The sequence below is a fragment of the Nuphar pumila genome, chromosome 11 (genome assembly GCF_984573655.1).
Source record: "Nuphar pumila chromosome 11, dmNupPumi1.hap1.1, whole genome shotgun sequence".
Taxonomy (NCBI): domain Eukaryota; kingdom Viridiplantae; phylum Streptophyta; class Magnoliopsida; order Nymphaeales; family Nymphaeaceae; genus Nuphar; species Nuphar pumila.
The window spans coordinates 53,076,285-53,099,650 of NC_143259.1; positions in this window are offsets into that span (position 1 = coordinate 53,076,285).

The window sequence follows — 23,366 nt, forward strand, 5'->3', positions numbered from 1 at the left end:
AACTCGGATTTCCAAAGAAATGAAGGATTTCCAATGTGAGGATTGGATTCAAAAGGAAGTCCTGGTCGGAACTCAGAACTTCGACTGAAAATAATAGAAGAAAAACCTGAGCTGGAACTCAGATTTCCAAAAAGATGAAGGATTTCCAATGCAAGGATTGGATTCAAAAGGAAGTCCTGGTCGAAACTCAGAACTTCGACTAAAAATAATAGAAGAAAAACCCGAGCTGGAACTCGGATTTTCAAAAGAATGAAGGATTTCCAATGCAAGGATTGGATTCAAAAGGAACTCCTGGTCGGAACTGAGAACTTCGACTGAAAATAATAGAAGAAAAACCCAAGCTGGAACTCGGATTTCCAAAAGAATGAAGGATTTCCAAAGCGAGGATTGGATTCAAAAGGAAGTCCTGGTCGGAACTCAGAACTGCGACTGGAAATAATAAAAGAAAAAACCTGAGCTGGAACTCGGATTTCCGAAGAAATAAAGGATTTCCAATGCGAGGATTGAATTCAAAAGGAAGTCCTGGTCGGAACTCAGAACTTCGACTGAAAATAATAGAAGAAAAACCCGAGTTGGAACTTGGATTTCCAAAAGAATTAAGGATTTCCAATGCGAGGATTGGATTCAAAAGAAAGTCCTTATCGGAACTCAGAACCTCGACTGAAAATAATAGAAGAAAAACCCAAGCTAGAACTCGGATTTCCAAAAGAATGAAGGATTTCCAATGCGAAGATTGGATTCAAAAGGAAGTCCTGGTCGGAACTCAGAACTTTAATTGAAAATAAAAGAAGAAAAACCCAAGCTGGAACTTGGATTTCCAAAGAAATGAAGGATTTCCAATGCGAGGATTGGATTCAAAAGGCAGTCCTCGTTGAAACTCAGAACTTCGACTGGAAATAATAGAAGAAAAACCCGAGCTAGAACTCGGATTTCCAAAAAGATGAAGGATTTCCAATGCGAGGATTGGATTCAAAAGGAAGTTCTCGTCGGAACTCAGAACTTCGACTGAAAATAATAGAAGAAAAAACCGAGCTGAAACTCGGATTTCCAAAAGAATGAAGGATTTCCAATGCGAGGATTGGATTCAAAAGGAAGTCCTGGTCGGAACTCAGAACTTCGACTGGAAAAAATAAAAGAAAAACCAGAGCTGGAACTCGGATTTCCAAAGAGATGAAGGATTTCCAATGCGAGGATTGGATTCAAAAGGAAGTCCTCGTCGGAACTCAGAACTTCGACTGAAAATAATAGAAGAAAAACCCGAGCTGGAACTCGGATTTCCGAAGAAATGAAGGATTTCCAATGCGAGGATTGGATTCAAAAGGAAGTCCTGGTTGAAACTCACAACTTCGACTAAAAATAATAAAAGAAAAACCCGATCTAGAACTCGGATTTCCGAAGAAATGAAGGATTTTCAATGCGAGGATTGGATTCAAATGGAAGTCCTGGTCGGAACTCAGAACTTCGACTGAAAATAATAGAAGAAAAACCCAAGCTGGAACTCGGATTTCCAAAGAAATGAAGGATTTCCAATGCAAGGATTGAATTCAAAAGGAAGTCCTGGTCGGAACTCAGAACTTCGACTGAAAATAATAGAAGAAAAAACGGAGCTGGAACTCGGATTTCTAAAAAAATAAAGTATTTCCAATGCGAGGATTGGATTCAAAAGGACGTCCTGGTCGGAACTCAGAACTTCGACTGAAAATAATTGAAGAAAAATCTGAGCTGAAACTCGGATTTCTAAAAGAATGAAGGATTTTCAATGCGAGGATTGAATTCAAAAGGAAGTCCTCGTCGGAACTCAGAACTTCGACTAGAAATAATAGAAGAAATACCCCAGCTGGAACTCGGATTTACAAAGAAATGAAGGATTTCCAATGCGAGGATTGGATTTTAAAGGAAGTCCTGGTCGGAACTCAGAACTTCGACTGGAAATAATAAAAGAAAAACCCGAGCTAGAACTCGGATTTCCAAAGAGATGAAGGATTTCCAATGCGAGGATTGGATTCAAAAGCAAGTCCTGGTCGGAACTCAGAACTTCGACTGGAAAAAATAAAAGAAAAACCCAAGATGGAACTCGGATTTTCGAAGAAATGAAGGATTTCCAATGCGAGGATTGAATTCAAAAGGAAGTCCTGGTCGGAACTCAGAACTTCGTGTGAAAATAATAGAAGAAAAACCCGAGCTGGAACTCGGATTTCCAAAAGAATAAAGGATTTTCAATGCGAGGATTGGATTCAAAAGGAAATCCTGGTCGGAACTCAGAACCTCGACTGGAAATAGTAAAACAAAAACCCGAGCTGGAATTCGAATTTCCAAAGAGATGAAGGATTTCCAATGCAAGGATTGGATTCAAAAGGAAGCCCTGGTTGAAACTCAGAACTTCGACTGAAAATAATAGAAGAAAAACCCGAGCTCGAACTCGGATTTCTAAAAGAATGTAGGATTTCCAATGCGAGGATTTGATTCAAAAGGAAGTCCTGGTCGGAACTCAGAACTTCGACTGAAAATAATGGAAGAAAAACCCGAGCTGGAATTCGGATTTCCGAAGAAATGAAGGATTTCCAATGCGAGGATTGGATTCAAAAGGAAGTCCTGGTCGGAACTCAGAACTTTGACTGAAAATAATAGAAGAAAAATCCGAGCTGGAACTCGGATTTCTAAAAAAATGAAGGATTTCCAAGGCGAGGATTGGATTCAAAAGGAAGTCCTGGTCGGAACTCAGAACTTCGACTGGAAATAATAAAAGAAAAAACCCGAGCTGGAACTCGGATTTCCGAAGAAATGAAGGATTTCCAATGCGAGGATTGAATTTAAAAGGAAGTCCTGGTCGGAACTCAGAACTTCGACTGAAAATAATAGAAGAAAAACCCGAGCTGGAACTCGGATTTCGAAAAGAATGGAGGATTTCCAATGCGAGGATTGGATTCAAAAGAAAGTCCTGGTCGGAACTCAGAACCTCGACTGAAAAGAATAGAAGAAAAACCCGAGCTAGAACTCGGATTTCCAAAAGAATGAAGGATTTCCAATGCGAGGATTGGATTCAAAAGGAAGTCCTGGTCGGAACTCAGAACTTCGACTGAAAATAATAGAAGAAAAACCCGAGCTGGAACTTGGATTTCCAAAGAAATGAAGGATTTCCAATGTGAGGATTGGATTCAAAAGGAAGTCCTGGTCGGAACTCAGAACTTCGACTGAAAATAATAGAAGAAAAACCCGAGCTCGAACTCAGATTTCCAAAGAGACGAAGGATTTCCAATGCGAGGATTGGATTCAAAAGGAAGTCCTGGTCAGAACTCAGAACTTCGACTAAAAATAATAGAAGAAAAACCCGAGCAGGAACTCGGATTTTCAAAAGAATGAAGGATTTCCAATGCGAGGATTGGATTCAAAAGGAAGTCCTGGTCGGAACTCAGAACTTCGACTGAAAATAATAGAAGAAAAACCCAAGCTGGAACTCGGATTTCCAAAAGAATGAAGGATTTCCAAAGTGAGCATTGGATTCAAAAGGAAGTCTTGGTCGGAACTCAGAACTTCAACTGAAAATAATAGAAGAAAAACCCGAGCTGGAACTCGGATTTCCAAAAGAATGAAGGATTTCCAATGCGAGGATTGGATTCAAAAGAAAGTCCTGGTCGGAACTCAGAACCTCGACTTAAAATAATAAAAGAAAAACCCGAGCTAGAACTCGGATTTCCAAAAGAATGAAGGATTTCCAATGCGAGGATTGGATTCAAAAGGAAGTCCTGGTCGAAACTCAGAATTTCGACTGAAAATAATAGAAGAAAAACCCGAGTTGGAACTCGGATTTCCAAAAGAATGAAGGATTTCCAATGCGAGGATTGGATTCAAAAGGATGTCCTGGTCGGAACTAAGAACTTCGACTTAAAATAATAGAAGAAAAACCCGAGTTGGAACTCGGAATTTCCAAAAGAATGAAGGATTTCCTATGAGAGGATTGGATTCAAAAGGAAGTCCTCGTCGGAACTAGGAACTTCGACTGAAAATAATAGAAGAAAAACCCGAGCTGGAACTCGGATTTCCAAAGAAATGAAGGATTTCCAATGCGAAGATTGGATTCAAAAAGAAGTCCTGGTCGGAACTCAGAACTTCGACTGAAAATAATAGAAGAAAAATCCGAGCTGGAACTCGGATTTCTAAAAGAATGAAGGATTTCCAATGCGAGGATTGGATTCAAAAGGAAGTCCTGGTCGGAACTCAAAACTTCGACTGGAAATAATAAAAGAAAAAAACCCGAGCTGGAACTCGGATTTCCGAAAAAATGAAGGATTTCCAATGCGACGATTGGATTCAAAAGGAAGTCCTGGTCGGAACTCAGAATTTCGACTGAAAATAATAGAAGAAAAACCCGAGCTGGAACTCGGATTTCCAAAAGAATGAAGGATTTCCAATGCGAGGATTGGATTCAAAAGAAAGTCCTGGTCGGAACTCAGAACCTCGACTGAAAATAATAGAAGAAAAACCCGAGCTAGAACTCGGATTTCCAAAAGAATGAAGGATTTCCAATGCGAGGATTGGATTCAAAAGGAAGTCCTGGTCGGAACTCATAACTTTGATTGAAAATAATAGAAGAAAAACCCAAGCTGGAACTTGGATTTCCAAAGAAATGAAGGATTTCCAATGCGAGGATTGGATTCAAAAGGCAGTCCTGGTCGAAACTCAGAACTTCGACTGGAAATAATAGAAGAAAAACCCGAGCTGGAACTCGGATTTCCAAAAAGATGAAGGATTTCCAATGCGAGGATTGGATTCAAAAGGAAGTTCTGGTCGGAACTCAGAACTTCGACTGAAAATAATAGAAGAAAAACCCGAGCTGAAACTCGGATTTCAAAAAGAATGAAGGATTTCCAATGCAAGGATTGGATTCAAAAGAAAGACCTGGTCGGAACTCAGAACTTCGACTGGAAATAATAAAAGAAAAACCAGAGCTGGAACTCGGATTTCCAAAGAGATGAAGGATTTCCAATGCGAGGATTGGATTCAAAAGGAAGTCCTCGTCGGAACTCAGAACTTCGACTGAAAATAATAGAAGAAAAACCCGAGCCGGAACTCGGATTTCCGAAGAAATGAAGGATTTCCAATGCGAGGATTGGATTCAAAAGGAAGTCCTCGTCGAAACTCAGAACTTCGACTAAAAATAATAGAAGAAAAACCCGAGCTGGAACTCGGATTTCCGAAGAAATGAAGGATTTCCAATGCGAGGATTGGATTCAAAAGGACGTCCTGGTCGGAACTCAGAACTTCGACTGAAAATAATAGAAGAAAAATTCGAGCTGAAACTTGGATTTCTAAAAGAATAAAGGATTTCCAATGCGAGGATTGGATTAAAAAGGAAGTCCTCGTCGGAACTCAGAACTTTGACTGGAAATAATAGAAGAAAAACCCGCGCTGGAACTCGGATTTACAAAGAAATGAAGGATTTCCAATGCGAGGATTGGATTTTAAAGGAAGTCCTGGTCGGAACTCAGAACCTCGACTGGAAATAATAAAAGAAAAACCCGAGCTAGAACTCGGATTTCCAAAGAGATGAAGGATTTTCAATGCGACGATTGGATTCAAAAGGAAGTCCTGGTCGGAACTCAGAACTTCGACTGGAAATAATAAAAGAAAAACCCAAGATGGAACTCGGATTTCTGAAGAAATAAAGGATTTCCAATGAGAGGATTGGATTCAAAAGGAACTCCTGGTCGGAACTCAGAACTTCGACTGAAAATAATAGAAGAAAAACCCGAGCTGGAACTTGGATTTCCAAAGAAATGAAGGATTTCCAATGTGAGGATTGGATTCAAAAGGAAGTCCTGGTCGGAACTCAGAACTTCGACTGAAAATAATAGAAGAAAAACCCGAGCTGGAACTCAGATTTCCAAAGAGACGAAGGATTTCCAATGGGAGGATTGGATTCAAAAGGAAGTCCTGGTCGGAACTCAGAACTTCGACTAAAAATAATAGAAGAAAAACCCGAGCTGGAACTCGGATTTTTAAAAGAATGAAGGATTTCCAATGCGAGGATTGGATTCAAAAGGAAGTCCTGGTCGGAACTCAGAACTTCGACTGAAAATAATAGAAGAAAAACCCAAGCTGGAACTCGGATTTCCAAAAGAATGAAGGATTTCCAAAGCGAGCATTGGATTCAAAAGGAAGTCTTGGTCGGAACTCAAAACTTCAACTGAAAATAATAGAAGAAAAACCCGAGCTGGAACTCGGATTTCCAAAAGAATGAAGGATTTCCAATGCGAGGATTGGATTCAAAAGAAAGTCCTGGTCGGAACTCAGAACCTCGACTTAAAATAATAAAAGAAAAACCCGAGCTAGAACTCGGATTTCCAAAAGAATGAAGGATTTCCAATGCGAGGATTGGATTCAAAAGGAAGTCCTGGTCGAAACTCAGAATTTCGACTGAAAATAATAGAAGAAAAACCCGAGTTGGAACTCGGATTTCCAAAAGAATGAAGGATTTCCAATGCGAGGATTGGATTCAAAAGGAAGTCCTGGTCGGAACTAAGAACTTCGACTTAAAATAATAGAAGAAAAACCCGAGTTGGAACTCGGAATTTCCAAAAGAATGAAGGATTTCCTATGCGAGGATTGGATTCAAAAGGAAGTCCTCGTCGGAACTAGGAACTTCGACTGAAAATAATAGAAGAAAAACCTGAGCTGGAACTCTGATTTCCAAAGAAATGAAGGATTTCCAATGCGAAGATTGGATTCAAAAAGAAGTCCTGGTCGGAACTCAGAACTTCGACTGAAAATAATAGAAGAAAAATCCGAGCTGGAACTCGGATTTCTAAAAGAATGAAGGATTTCCAATGCGAGGATTGCATTCAAAAGGAAGTCCTGGTCGGAACTCAAAACTTCGACTGGAAATAATAAAAGAAAAAAACCCAAGCTGGAACTCGGTTTCCGATGAAATGAAGGATTTCCAATGCGAGGATTGAATTCAAAAGGAAGTCCTGGTCGGAACTCAGAACTTCGACTGAAAATAATAGAAGAAAAACCCGAGCTGGAACTCGGATTTCCAAAAGAATGAAGGATTTCCAATGCGAGGATTGGATTCAAAAGAAAGTCCTGGTCGGAACTCAGAACGTCGACTGAAAATAATAGAAGAAAAACCCGAGCTAGAACTCGGATTTCCAAAAGAATGAAGGATTTCCAATGCGAGGATTGGATTCAAAAGGAAGTCCTGGTCGGAACTCATAACTTTGATTGAAAATAATAGAAGAAAAACCCAAGCTGGAACTTGGATTTCCAAAGAAATGAAGGATTTCCAATGCGAGGATTGGATTCAAAAGGCAGTCCTGGTCGAAACTCAGAACTTCGACTGAAAATAATAGAAGAAAAACCCGAGCTGGAACTCGGATTTCCAAAAAGATGAAGGATTTTCAATGCGAGGATTGGATTCAAAAGGAAGTTCTGGTCGGAACTCAGAACTTCGACTGAAAATAATAGAAGAAAAGCCCGAGCTGAAACTCGGATTTCCAAAAGAATGAAGGATTTCCAATGCAAGGATTGGATTCAAAAGGAAGACCTGGTCGGAACTCAGAACTTCGACTGGAAATAATAAAAGAAAAACCAGAGCTGGAACTCGGATTTCCAAAGAGATGAAGGATTTCCAATGCGAGGATTGGATTCAAAAGGAAGTCCTCGTCGGAACTCAGAACTTCGACTGAAAATAATAGAAGAAAAACCCGAGCCGGAACTCGGATTTTCGAAGAAATGAAGGATTTCCAATGCGAGGATTGGATTCAAAAGGAAGTCCTCGTCGAAACTCAGAACTTCGACTAAAAATAATAGAAGAAAAACCCGAGCTGGAACTCGGATTTCCGAAGAAATGAAGGATTTCCAATGCGAGGATTGGATTCAAAAGGAAGTACTGGTCGGAACTCAGAACTTCGACTGAAAATAATAGAAGAAAAACCCGAGCTGGAACTCGGATTTCCAATGAAATGAAGGATTTCCAATGCAAGGATTGAATTCAAAAGGAAGTCCTGGTCGGAACTCAGAACTTAGACTGAAAATAATAGAAGAAAAAACCGAGCTTGAACTCGGATTTCTAAAAAAATGAAGGATTTCCAATGCGAGGATTGGATTCAAAAGGACGTCCTGGTCGGAACTCAGAAATTCGACTGAAAATAATAGAAGAAAAATTCGAGCTGAAACTTGGATTTCTAAAAGAATGAAGGATTTCCAATGCGAGGATTGGATTAAAAAGGAAGTCCTCGTCGGAACTCAGAACTTTGACTGGAAATAATAGAAGAAAAACCCGAGCTGGAACTCGGATTTACAAAGAAATGAAGGATTTCCAATGCGAGGATTGGATTTTAAAGGAAGTCCTGGTCGGAACTCAGAACCTCGACTGGAAATAATAAAAGAAAAACCCGAGCTAGAACTCGGATTTCCAAAGAGATGAAGGATTTCCAATGCGATGATTGGATTCAAAAGGAAGTCCTGGTCGGAACTCAGAACTTCGACTGGAAATAATAAAAGAAAAACCCAAGATGGAACTCGGATTTCTGGAGAAATGAAGGATTTCCAATGCGAGGATTGGATTCAAAAGGAAGTCCTGGTCGGAACTCAGAACTTCGACTGAAAATAATAGAAGAAAAACCCGAGCTGGAACTTGGATTTCCAAAGAAATGAAGGATTTCCAATGTGAGGATTGGATTCAAAAGGAAGTCCTGGTCGGAACTCAGAACTTCGACTGAAAATAATAGAAGAAAAACCCGAGCTGGAACTCAGATTTCCAAAGAGACGAAGGATTTCCAATGCGAGGATTGGATTCAAAAGGAAGTCCTGGTCGGAACTCAGAACTTCGACTAAAAATAATAGAAGAAAAACCCGAGCTGGAACTCGGATTTTCAAAAGAATGAAGGATTTCCAATGCGAGGATTGGATTCAAAAGGAAGTCCTGGTCGGAACTCAGAACTTCGATTGAAAATAATAGAAGAAAAACCCAAGCTGGAACTCGGATTTCCAAAAGAATGAAGGATTTCCAAAGCGAGCATTGGATTCAAAAGGAAGTCTTGGTCGGAACTCAGAACTTCAACTGAAAATAATAGAAGAAAAACCCGAGCTGGAACTCGGATTTCCAAAAGAATGAACTATTTCCAATGCGAGGATTGGATTCAAAAGAAAGTCCTGGTCGGAACTCAGAACCTCGACTTAAAATAATAAAAGAAAAACCCGAGCTAGAACTCGGATTTCCAAAAGAATGAAGGATTTCCAATGCGAGGATTGGATTCAAAAGGAAGTCCTGGTCGAAACTCAGAATTTCGACTGAAAATAATAGAAGAAAAACCCGAGTTGGAACTCGGATTTCCAAAAGAATGAAGGATTTCCAATGCGAGGATTGAATTCAAAAGGAAGTCCTGGTCGGAACTCAGAACTTCGACTGAAAATAATAGAAGAAAAACCCGAGCTGGAACTCGGATTTCCAAAAGAATGAAGGATTTCCTATGCGAGGATTGGATTCAAAAGGAAGTCCTCGTCGGAACTAGAAACTTCGACTGAAAATAATAGAAGAAAAACCCGAGCTGGAACTCGGATTTCCAAAGAAATGAAGGATTTCCAATGCGAAGATTGGATTCAAAAAGAAGTCCTGGTCGGAACTCAGAACTTCGACTGAAAATAATAGAAGAAAAATCCGAGCTGGAACTCGGATTTCTAAAAGAATGAAGGATTTCCAATGCGAGGATTGGATTCAAAAGGAAGTCCGGGTCGGAACTCAAAACTTCGACTGGAAATAATAAAAGAAAAAAACCCGAGCTGGAACTCGGATTTCCGAAGAAATGAAGGATTTCCAATGCGAGGATTGAATTCAAAAGGAAGTCCTGGTCGGAACTCAGAACTTCGACTGAAAATAATAGAAGAAAAACCCGAGCTGGAACTCGGATTTCCAAAAGAATGAAGGATTTCCAATGCGAGGATTGGATTCAAAAGAAAGTCCTGGTCGGAACTCAGAACCTCGACTGAAAATAATAGAAGAAAAACCCGAGCTAGAACTCGGATTTCCAAAAGAATGAAGGATTTCCAATGCGAGGATTGGATTCAAAAGGAAGTCCTGGTCGGAACTCATAACTTTGATTGAAAATAATAGAAGAAAAACCCAAGCTGGAACTTGGATTTCCAAAGAAATGAAGGATTTTCAATGCGAGGATTGGATTCAAAAGGCAGTCCTGGTCGAAACTCAGAACTTCGACTGGAAATAATAGAAGAAAAACCCGAGCTGGAACTTGGATTTCCAAAAAGATGAAGGATTTCCAATGCGAGGATTGGATTCAAAAAGGAAGTTCTGGTCGGAACTCAGAACTTCGACTGAAAATAATAGAAGAAAAACCCGAGCTGAAACTCGGATTTATAAAAGAATGAAGGATTTCCAATGCAAGGATTGGATTCAAAAGGAAGTCCTGGTCGGAACTCAGAACTTCGACTGGAAAAAATAAAAGAAAAACCAGAGCTGGAACTCGGATTTCCAAAGAGATGACGGATTTCCAATGCGAGGATTGGATTCAAAAGGAAGTCCTCGTCGGAACTCAGAACTTCGACTGAAAATAATAGAAGAAAAACCCGAGCCGGAACTCGGATTTCCGAAGAAATGAAGGATTTCCAATGCGAGGATTGGATTCAAAAGGAAGTCCTGGTCGAAACTCAGAACTTCGACTAAAAATAATAGAAGAAAAACCCGAACTGGAACTCGGATTTTCGAAGAAATGAAGCATTTCCAATGCGAGGATTGGATTCAAAAGGAAGTACTGGTCGGAACTCAGAACTTCGACTGAAAATAATAGAAGAAAAACCCGAGCTGGAACTCGGATTTCTAATGAAATGAAGGATTTCCAATTCAAGGATTGAATTCAAAAGGAAGTCCTGGTCGGAACTCAGAACTTCGACTGAAAATAATAGAAGGAAAAACCGCGCTGGAACTCGGATTTCTAAAAAAATGAAGGATTTCCAAAGCGAGGTTTGGATTCAAAAGGACGTCCTAGTCGGAACTCAGAACTTTTACTGAAAATAATAGAAGAAAAATTCGAGCTGAAACTCGGATTTCTAAAAGAATGAAGGATTTCCAATGCGAGGATTGGATTCAAAAGGAAGTCCTCGTTGGAACTCAGAACTTTGACTGGAAATAATAGAAGAAAAACCCGAGCTGGAACTCGGATTTACAAAGAAATGAAGGATTTCCAATGCGAGGATTGGATTTTAAAGGAAGTCCTGGTCGGAACTCAGAACCTCGACTGGAAATAATAAAAGAAAAACCCGAGCTAGAACTCGGATTTCCAAAGAGATGAAGGATTTCCAATGCGAGGATTGGATTCAAAAGAAAGTCTTGGTCGGAACTCAGAACTTCGACTGGAAATAATAAAAGAAAAACCCAAGATGGAACTCGGATTTCCGAAGAAATGAAGGATTTCCAATGCGAGGATTGAATTCAAAAGGAAGTCCTGGTCGGAATTCAGAACTTCGACTGAAAATAATAGAAGAAAAATCCGAGCTGGAACTCGGATTTCTAAAAGAATGAAGGATTTCCAATGCGAGGATTGGATTCAAAAGGAAGTCCTGGTCGGAACTCAGAACTTTGACTGAAAATAATAAAAGAAAAACCCGAGCTGGAATTCGGATTTCCGAAGAAATGAAGGATTTCCAATGCGAGGATTGGATTCAAAAGAAAGTCCTGGTCGGAACTCAGAACTTCGACTGAAAATAATAGAAGAACAATCCGAGCTGTAACTAGGATTTCTAAAAGAATAAAGGATTTCCAATGCGAGGATTGGATTCAAAAGGAAGTCCTGGTCGGAACTCAGAACTTCGACTGGAAACAATAGAAGAAAAACCCGAGCTGTTACTCGGATTTACAAAGAAATAAAGGATTTCCAATGCGAGGATTGAATTTAAAAGGAAGTCCTGGTCGGAACTCAGAACCTCGACTGGAAATAATAAAAGAAAAACCCGAGCTAGAACTTGGATTTCCAAAGAGATGAAGGATTTTCAATGCAAGGATTGAATTCAAAAGAAAGTCCTGGTCGGAACTCAGAACCTCGACTGAAAATAATAGAAGAAAAACCCGAGCTGGAACTCGGATTTCCAAAAGAATGTAGGATTTCCAATGCGAGGATTGGATTCAAAAGGAAGTCGTGGTCGGAACTCAGAACTTCGACTGAAAATAATAGAAGAAAAACCCGAGCTAGAACTCGGATTTCCAAAGAGATGAAGGATTTCCAATGCGAGGATTGGATTCAAAAGGAAGTCCTCGTCGGAACTCAGAACTTCGACTGAAAATAATAGAAGAAAAACCCGAGCTGGAACTCGGATTTCCAAAGAAATGAAGGATTTCCAATGCGAGGATTGGATTCAAAAGGAAGTCCTGGTCGAAACTCAGAACTTCGACTAAAAATAATAAAAGAAAAACCCGATCTGGAACTCGGATTTCCGAAGAAATGAAGGATTTCTAATGCGAGGATTGGATTCAAAAGGAAGTCCTGGTCGGAACTCAGAACTTCGACTGAAAATAATAGAAGAAAAACCCGAGCTGGAACTCGGATTTCCAAAGAAATGAAGGATTTCCAATGCGAGGATTGAATTCAAAAGGAAGTCCTGGTCGGAACTCAGAACTTCGACTGAAAATAATAGAAGAAAAAACTGAGCTGGAAATCGGATTTCTAAAAAAATGAAGGATTTCCAATGCGAGGATTGGATTCAAAAGGACGTCCTGGTCGGAACTCAGAACTTCGACTAAAAATAATAGAAGAAAAATCCGAGCTGAAACTCGGATTTCTAAAAGAATGAAGGATTTCCAATGCGAGGATTAGATTTAAAAGGAAGTCCTCATCGGAACTCAGAACTTCGACTGGAAATAATAGAAGAAAAACCCGAGCTGGAACTCGGATTTACAAATAAAATAAAGGATTTCCAATGCGAGGATTGGATTTTAAAGGAAGTCCTGGTCGGAACTCAGAACCTCGACTGGAAATAATAAAAGAAAAACCCGAGCTAAAACTCGAAGTTCCAAAGAGATGAAGGATTTCCAATGCGAGGATTGGATTCAAAAGGAAGTCCTGGTCGGAACTCAGAACTTCGACTGGAAATAATAAAAGAAAAACCCAAGATGGAACTCGGATTTCCGAAGAAATGAAGGATTTCCAATGCGAGAATTGAATTCAAAAGGAAGTCCTGGTCGGAACTCAGAACTTGGACTGAAAATAATAGAAGAAAAACCCGAGCTGGAACTCAGATTTCCGAAAGAATGAAGGATTTCCAATGCGAGGATTGGATTCAAAAGGAAATCCTGGTCGGAACTCAGAACCTCGACTGGAAATAATAAAAGAAAAACCCGTGCTGAAATTCGGATTTCCAAAGAGATGAAGGATTTCCAATGCAAGGATTGGATTCAAAAGGAAGTCCTGATCGGAAGTCAGAACTTCGACTGAAAATAATAAAAGAAAAACCCGAGCTCGAACTCGGATTTCTAAAAGAATGAAGGATTTCCAATGCGAGGATTGGATGCAAAAGGAAGTCCTGGTCGGAACTCAGAACTTCGACTGAAAATAATAGAAGAAAAACCCGAGCTGGAATTCGAATTTCCGAAGAAATGAAGGATTTCCAATGCGAGGATTGGATTCAAAAGGAAGTCCTCGTCAGAACTCAGAACTTCGACTGAAAATAATAGAAGAAAAATCCGAGCTGAAACTCGGATTTCTAAAAGAATGAAGGATTTCCAATGCGAGGATTAGATTCAAAAGGAAGTCATGGTCGGAACTCAGAACTTCGACTGGAAATAATAAAAGAAAAAACCCGAGTTGGAACTCGGATTTCTGAAGAAATGAAGGATTTCCAATGCGAGGATTGAATTCAAAAGGAAGTCCTGGTCGGAACTCAGAACTTCGACTGAAAATAATAGAAGAAAAACGCGAGCTCGAACTCGGATTTCCAAAAGAATGAAGGATTTCCAATGCGAGGATTGGATTCAAAAGAAAGTCCTGGTCGGAACTCAGAACCTCGACTGAAAATAAAAGAAGAAAAACCCGAGCTAGAACTCGGATTTCCAAAAGAATGAAGGATTTCCAATGCGAGGATTGGATTCAAAAGGAAGTCCTGGTCGGAACTCAGAACTTCGACTGAAAATAATAGAAGAAAAACCCGAGCTGGAACTCGGATTTCTAAAGAAATGAAGGATTTCCAATGTGAGGATTGCATTCAAATGGAAGTCCTAATCAGAACTCAGAACTTCGACTGAAAATAATAGAAGAAAAACCCGAGCTGGAACTCGAATTTCCAAAAAGATGAAGGATTTCCAATGCGAGGATTGGATTCAAAAGGAAGTCCTGGTCGGTACTCATAACTTCGACTAAAAATAATAGAAGAAAAACCCGAGCTGGAACTCAGATTTCCAAAAGAATGAAGGATTTCCAATGCGAGGATTGGATTCAAAAGGAAGTCCTGGTCGGAACTGAGAACTTCGACTGAAAATAATAGAAGAAAAACCCAAGCTGCAACTCGGATTTCCAAAAGAATGAAGGATTTCCAAAGCGAGGATTGGATTCAAAAGGAAGGCGTGGTCGGAACTCAGAACTTTGACTGAAAATAATAGAAGAAAAACCCCTGCTGGAACTCGGATTTTCAAAAGAATGAAGGATTTCCAATGCGAGGATTGGATTCAAAAGAAAGTCCTGGTCGGAACTCAAAACCTCGACTTAAAATAATAAAAGAAAAACCCGAGCTAGAACTCGGATTTCCAAAAGAATGAAGGATTTCCAATGCGAGGATTGGATTCAAAAGGAAGTCCTGGTCGGAACTGAGAACTTCGACTGAAAATAATAGAAGAAAAACCCAAGCTGCAACTCGGATTTCCAAAAGAATGAAGGATTTCCAAAGCGAGGTTTGGATTCAAAAGGAAGGCCTGGTCGGAACTCAGAACTTTGACTGAAAATAATAGAAGAAAAACCCGAGCTGGAACTCGGATTTTCAAAAGAATGAAGGATTTCCAAAAGAATGAAGGATTTCCAATGCGAGGATTGGATTCAAAAGAAAGTCCTGGTCGGAACTCAAAACCTCGACTTAAAATACTAAAAGAAAAACCCGAGCTAAAACTCGGATTTCCAAAAGAATAAGGATTTCCAATGCGAGGATTGGATTCAAAAGGAAGTCCTGGTCGGAACTCAGAACTTCGACTGAAAATAATAGAAGAAAAACCCGAGCTGGAACTCCGATTTCCAAAGAGATGAAGGATTTCCAATGCGAGGATTGGATTCAAAAGGAAGTCCTGGTCGGAACTCAGAACTTCGACTAAAAATAATAGAAGAAAAACCCGAGCTGGAACTCGGATTTTCGAAGAAATGAAGGATTTTCAATGCAAGTATTGGATTCAAAAGGAAGTCCTGGTCGAAACTCAGAACTTCGACTAAAAATAATAGAAGAAAAACCCGAGCTGGAACTCGGATTTCCGAAGAAATGAAGGATTTCCAATGCGAGGATTGGATTCAAAAGGAAGTCCTGATAGGAACTCAGAACTTCGACTGAAAATAATAGAAGAAAAACCCGAGCTGGAACTCAGATTTTCGAAGAAATGAAGGATTTTCAATGCAAGTATTGGATTCAAAAGGAAGTCCTGGTCGAAACTTAGAACTTTGACTAAAAATCATAGAAGAAAAACCCGAGCTGGAACTCGGATTTCCGAAGAAATGATAGATTTCCAATGCGAGGATTGAATTCAAAAGGAAGTCCTGGTCGGAACTCAGAACTTCGATTGGAAATAATAAAAGAAAAAACCCGAGCTGGAACTCGGATTTTCGAAGAAATGAAGGATTTCCAATGCGAGGAATGGATTCAAAAGGAAGTCCTGATAGGAACTCAGAACTTCGACTGAAAATAATAGAAGAAAAACCCGAGCTGGAACTCGGATTTTCGAAGAAATGAAGGATTTTCAATGCAAGTATTGGATTCAAAAGGAAGTCCTGGTCGAAACTTAGAACTTTGACTAAAAATCATAGAAGAAAAACCCGAGCTGGAACTCGGATTTCCGAAGAAATGATAGATTTCCAATGCGAGGATTGAATTCAAAAGGAAGTCCTGGTCGGAACTCAGAACTTCGATTGGAAATAATAAAAGAAAAAACCCGAGCTGGAACTCGGATTTTCGAAAAAATGAAGGATTTCCAATGCGAGGATTGAATTCAAAAGGAAGTCCTGGTCGGAACTCAGAACTTCGACTGAAAATAATAGAAGAAAAACCCGAGCTGGAACTCGGATTTCCAAAAGAATGAAGGATTTCCAATGCGAGGATTAGATTCAAAAGGAAGACCTGGTCGGAACTCAGAACTTCTACTGAAAATAATAGAAGAAAAACCCGAGCTGGAACTCGGATTTCCAAAAGAATGAAGGATTTCCAATGCGAGGATTGGATTCAAAAGGAAGTCCTGGTCGGAACTGAGAACTTCGACTGAAAATAATAGAAGAAAAACCCAAGCTGGAACTCGGATTTCCAAAAGAATGAAAGATTTCCAAAGCTAGGATTGGATTCAAAAGGAAGTCCTGGTCGGAACTCAAAACTTTGACTGAAAATAATAGAAGAAAAACCCGAAATGGAACTCGGATTTTCAAAAGAATGAAGGATTTCCAAAAGAATGAAGGATTTCCAATGCGAGGATTGTATTCAAAAGAAAGTCCGGGTCGGAACTCAGAACCTCGACTTAAAATAATAAAAGAAAAACCCGAGCTTGAACTCGGATTTCCAAAAGAATGAAGGATTTCCAATGCGAGGATTGGATTCAAAAGGAAGTTCTGGTCGGAACGCAGAACTTCGACTGAAAATAATAGAAGAAAAACCCGAGCTGAAACTCGGATTTCCAAAAGAATGAAGGATTTCCAATGCAAGGATTGGATTCAAAAGGAAGTCCTGGTCGGAACTCAGAACTTCGACTCGAAATAATAAAAGAAAAACCGGAGCTGGAACTCGGATTTCCAAAGAGATGAAGGATTTCCAATGCGAGGATTGGATTCAAAAGGAAGTCCTCATCGGAACTCAGAACTTCGACTGAAAATAATATAAGAAAAACCCGAGCTGGAACTCGGATTTCCGAAGAAATGAAGGATTTCCAAGGCGAGGATTGGATTCAAAAGGAAGTCCTGGTCGAAACTAAGAACTTCGACTAAAAAAAATAAAAGAAAAACCCGAGCTGGAACTCGGATTTCCGAAGAAATGAAAGATTTTCAATGCGAGGATTGGATTCAAAAGGAAGTACTGGTCGAAACTCAGAACTTCGACTGAAAATAATAGAAGAAAAACCCGAGCTGGAACTCGGATTTCCAAAGAAATGAAGGATTTCCAATGCAAGGATTGAATTCAAAAGGAAGTCCTGGTCGGAACTCAGAACTTCGACTGAAAATAATAGAAGAAAAAACCGAGCTGGAACTCGGATTTCTAAAAAAATGAAGGATTTCCAATGCGAGGATTGGATTCAAAAGGACGTCCTGGTCGGAACTCAGAACTTCGACTGAAAATAATAGAAGAAAAATTCGAGCTGAAACTCGGATTTCTAAAAGAATGAAGGATTTCCAATGCGAGGATTGGATTCAAAAGGAAGTCCTCGTCGGAACTCAGAACTTTGACTGGAAATAATAGAAGAAAAACCCGAGCTGGAACTCAGATTTACAAAGAAATGAAGGATTTCCAATGCGAGGATTGGATTTTAAAGGAAGTCCTGGTCGGAACTCAGAACCTCGACTGGAAATAATAAAAGAAAAACCCGAGCTAGAACTCGGATTTCCAAAGAGATGAAGGATTTCCAATGCGAGGATTGGATTCAAAAGGAAGTCCTGGTCGGAACTCAGAACTTCGACTGGAAATAATAAAAGAAAAACCCAAGATGGAACTCGGATTTCCGAAGAAATGAAGGATTTCCAATGCGAGGATTGAATTCAAAAGGAAGTCCTGGTCGGAACTCAGAACTTCGACTGAAAATAATAGAAGAAAAATCCAAGCTGGAACTCGGATTTCTAAAAGAATGAAGGATTTCCAATGCGAGGATTGGATTCAAAAGGAAGTCTTGGTCGGAACTCAGAACTTTGACTGAAAATAATAGAAGAAAAACCCGAGCTGGAATTCGGATTTCCGAAGAAATGAAGGATTTCCAATGCGAGGATTGGATTCAAAAAAAAGTCCTGGTCGGAACTCAGAACTTCGACTGAAAATAATAGAAGAACAATCCGAGCTGTAACTCGGATTTCTAAAAGAATAAAGGATTTCCAATGCGAGGATTGGATTCAAAAGGAAGTCCTGGTCGGAACTCAGAACTTCGACTGGAAACAATAGAAGAAAAACCCGAGCTGTTACTCGGATTTACAAAGAAATAAAGGATTTCCAATGCGAGGATTGAATTTAAAAGGAAGTCCTGGTCGGAACTCAGAACCTCGACTGGAAATAATAAAAGAAAAACCCGAGCTAGAACTTGGATTTCCAAAGAGATGAAGGATTTTCAATGCGAGGATTGGATTCAAAAGAAAGTCCTGGTCGGAACTCAGAACCTCGACTGAAAATAATAGAAGAAAAACCCGAGCTGGAACTCGGATTTCCAAAAGAATGTAGGATTTCCAATGCGAGGATTGGATTCAAAAGGAAGTCCTGGTCGGAACTCAGAACTTCGACTGAAAATAATAGAAGAAAAACCCGAGCTGGAACTCGGATTTCCAAAGAGATGAAGGATTTCCAATGCGAGGATTGGATTCAAAAGGAAGTCCTCGTTGGAACTCAGAACTTCGACTGAAAATAATAGAAGAAAAACCCGAGCTGGAACTCGGATTTCCAAAGAAATGAAGGATTTCCAATGCGAGGATTGGATTCAAAAGGAAGTCCTGGTCGAAACTCAGAACTTCGACTAAAAATAATAAAAGAAAAACCCGATCTGGAACTCGGATTTCCGAAGAAATGAAGGATTTCCAATGCGAGGATTGGATTCAAAAGGAAGTCCTGGTCGGAACTCAGAACTTCGACTGAAAATAATAGAAGAAAAACCCGAGCTGGAACTCGGATTTCCAAAGAAATGAAGGATTTCCACTGCGAGGATTGAATTCAAAAGGAAGTCCTGGTCGGAACTCAGAACTTCGACTGAAAATAATAGAAGAAAAAACCGACCTGGAACTCGGATTTCTAAAAAAATGAAGGATTTCCAATGCGAGGATTGGATTCAAAAGGACGTCCTGGTCGGAACTCAGAACTTCGACTAAAAATAATAGAAGAAAAATCCGAGCTGAAACTCGGATTTCTAAAAGAATGAAGGATTTCCAATGTGAGGAATAGATTTAAAAGGAAGTCCTCATCGGAACTCAGAACTTCGACTGGAAATAATAGAAGAAAAACCCGAGCTGGAACTCGGATTTACAAAGAAATGAAGGATTTCCAATGCGAGGGATGGATTTTAAAGGAAGTCCTGGTCGGAACTCAGAACCTCGACTGGAAATAATAAAAGAAAAACCCGAGCTAAAACTCGAAGTTCCAAAGAGATGAAGGATTTCCAATGCGAGGATTGGATTCAAAAGGAAGTCCTGGTCGGAACTCAGAACTTCGACTGGAAATAATAAAAGAAAAACCCAAGATGGAACTCGGATTTCCGAAGAAATGAAGGATTTCCAATGCGAGGATTGAATTCAAAAAGAAGTCCTGGTCGGAACTCAGAACTTGGACTGAAAATAATAGAAGAAAAACCCGAGCTGGAACTCGGATTTCCAAAAGAATGAAGGATTTCCAATGCGAGGATTGGATTCAAAAGGAAATCCTGGTCGGAACTCAGAACCTCGACTGGAAATAATAAAAGAAAAACCCGTGCTGAAATTCGGATTTCCAAAGAGATGAAGGATTTCCAATGCAAGGATTGGATTCAAAAGGAAGTCCTGATCGGAAGTCAGAACTTCGACTGAAAATAATAAAAGAAAAACCCGAGCTCGAACTCGGATTTCTAAAGAATGAAGGATTTCCAATGCGAGGATTGGATGCAAAAGGAAGTCCTGGTCGGAACTCAGAACTTCGACTGAAAATAATAGAAGAAAAACCCGAGCTGGAATTCGAATTTCCGAAGAAATGAAGGATTTCCAATGCGAGGATTGGATTCAAAAGGAAGTCCTCGTCAGAACTCAGAACTTCGACTGAAAATAATAGAAAAAAAATCCGAGCTGAAACTCGGATTTCTAAAAGAATGAAGGATTTCCAATGCGAGGATTAGATTCAAAAGGAAGTCATGGTCGGAACTCAGAACTTTGACTGGAAATAATAAAAGAAAAAACCCGAGTTGGAACTCGGATTTCCGAAGAAATGAAGGATTTCCAATGCGAGGATTGAATTCAAAAGGAAGTCCTGGTCGGAACTCAGAACTTCGACTGAAAATAATAGAAGAAAAACGCGAGCTCGAACTCGGATTTCCAAAAGAATGAAGGATTTCCAATGCGAGGATTGGATTCAAAAGAAAGTCCTGGTCGGAACTCAGAACCTCGACTGAAAATAAAAGAAGAAAAACCCGAGCTAGAACTCGGATTTCCAAAAGAATGAAGGATTTCCAATGCGAGGATTGGATTCAAAAGGAAGTCCTGGTCGGAACTCAGAACTTCGACTGAAAATAATAGAAGAAAAACCCGAGCTGGAACTCGGATTTCCAAAGAAATGAAGGATTTCCAATGTGAGGATTGCATTCAAATGGAAGTCCTAATCAGAACTCAGAACTTCGACTGAAAATAATAGAAGAAAAACCCGAGCTGAAACTCGAATTTACAAAAAGATGAAGGATTTCCAATGCGAGGATTGGATTCAAAAGGAAGTCCTGGTCGGTACTCATAACTTCGACTAAAAATAATAGAAGAAAAACCCGAGCTGGAACTCAGATTTCCAAAAGAATGAAGGATTTCCAATGCGAGGATTGGATTCAAAAGGAAGTCCTGGTCGGAACTGAGAACTTCGACTAAAAATAATAGAAGAAAAACCCAAGCTGCAACTCGGATTTCCAAAAGAATGAAGGATTTCCAAAGCGAGGATTGGATTCAAAAGGAAGGCGTGGTCGGAACTCAGAACTTTGACTGAAAATAATAGAAGAAAAACCCCTGCTGGAACTCGGATTTTCAAAAGAATGAAGGATTTCCAAAAGAATGAAGGATTTCCAATGCGAGGATTGGATTCAAAAGAAAGTCCTGGTCGGAACTCAAAACCTCGACTTAAAATAATAAAAGAAAAACCCGAGCTAGAACTCGGATTTCCAAAAGAATGAAGGATTTCCAATGCGAGGATTGGATTCAAAAGGAAGTCCTGGTCGGAACTGAGAACTTCGACTGAAAATAATAGAAGAAAAACCCAAGCTGCAACTCGGATTTCCAAAAGAATGAAGGATTTCCAAAGCGAGGATTGGATTCAAAAGGAAGGCCTGGTCGGAACTCAGAACTTTGACTGAAAATAATAGAAGAAAAACCCGAGCTGGAACTCGGATTTTCAAAAGAATGAAGGATTTCCAAAAGAATGAAGGATTTCCAATGCGAGGATTGGATTCAAAAGAAAGTCCTGGTCGAAACTTAGAACTTCGACTAAAAATAATAGAAGAAAAACCCGAGCTGGAACTCGGATTTCCGAAGAAATGATAGATTTCCAATGCGAGGATTGAATTCAAAAGGAAGTCCTGATCGGAACTCAGAACTTCGATTGGAAATAATAAAAGAAAAAACCCGAGCTGGAACTCGGATTTTCGAAAAAATGAAGGATTGCCAATGCGAGGATTGGATTCAAAAGGAAGTCCTGGTCGGAACTCAGAACTTCGACTGAAAATAATAGAAGAAAAACCCGAGCTGGAACTCGGATTTCCAAAAGAATGAAGGATTTCCAATGCGAGGATTAGATTCAAAAGGAAGACCTGGTCAAAACTCAGAACTTCTACTGAAAATAATAGAAGAAAAACCCGAGCTGGAACTCGGATTTCCAAAAGAATGAAGGATTTCCAATGCGAGGATTGGATTCAAAAGGAAGTCCTGGTCGGAACTCAGAACTTCGACTGAAAATAATAGAAGAAAAACCCAAGCTGCAACTCGGATTTCCAAAAGAATGAAGGATTTCCAAAGCGAGGATTGGATTCAAAAGGAAGGCCTGGTCGGAACTCAGAACTTTGACTGAAAATAATAGAAGAAAAACCCAAGCTGGAACTCGGATTTTCAAAAGAATGAAGGATTTCCAAAAGAATGAAGGATATCCAATGCGAGGATTGGATTCAAAAGAAAGTCCTGGTCGAAACTTAGAACTTCGACTAAAAATAATAGAAGAAAAATCCGAGCTGGAACTCGGATTTCCGAAGAAATGATAGATTTCCAATGCGAGGATTGAATTCAAAAGGAAGTCCTGGTCGGAACTCAGAACTTCGATTGGAAATAATAAAAGAAAAAACCCGAGCTGGAACTCGGATTTTCGAAAAAATGAAGGATTTCCAATGCGAGGATTGGATTCAAAAGGAAGTCCTGGTCGGAACTCAGAACTTCGACTGAAAATAATAGAAGAAAAACCCGAGCTGGAACTCGGATTTCCAAAAGAATGAAGGATTTCCAATGCGAGGATTGGATTCAAAAGGACGTCCTGGTCGGAACTCAGAACTTCGACTAAAAATAATAGAAGAAAAATCCGAGCTGAAACTCGGATTTCTAAAAGAATGAAGGATTTCCAATGCGAGGAATAGATTTAAATGGAAGTCCTCATCGGAACTCAGAACTTCGACTGGAAACAATAGAAGAAAAACCCGAGCTGGAACTCGGATTTACAAAGAAATGAAGGATTTCCAATGCGAGGGATGGATTTTAAAGGAAGTCCTGGTCGGAACTCAGAACCTCGACTGGAAATAATAAAAGAAAAACCCGAGCTAAAACTCGAAGTTCCAAAGAGATGAAGGATTTCCAATGCGAGGATTGGATTCAAAAGGAAGTCCTGGTCGGAACTCAGAACTTTGACTGAAAATAATAGAAGAAAAACCCGAGCTGGAATTCGGATTTCCGAATAAATGAAGGATTTCCAATGCGAGGATTGGATTCAAAAAAAAGTCCTGGTCGGAACTCAGAACTTCGACTGAAAATAATAGAAGAACAATCCGAGCTGTAACTCGGATTTCTAAAAGAATAAAGGATTTCCAATGCGAGGATTGGATTCAAAAGGAAGTCCTGGTCGGAACTCAGAACTTCGACTGGAAACAATAGAAGAAAAACCCGAGCTGGAACTCAGATTTCTAAAAAAATGAAGGATTTCCAATGCGAGGATTGGATTCAAAAGGACGTCCTGGTCGGAACTCAGAACTTCGACTAAAAATAATAGAAGAAAAATCCGAGCTGAAACTCGGATTTCTAAAAGAATGAAGG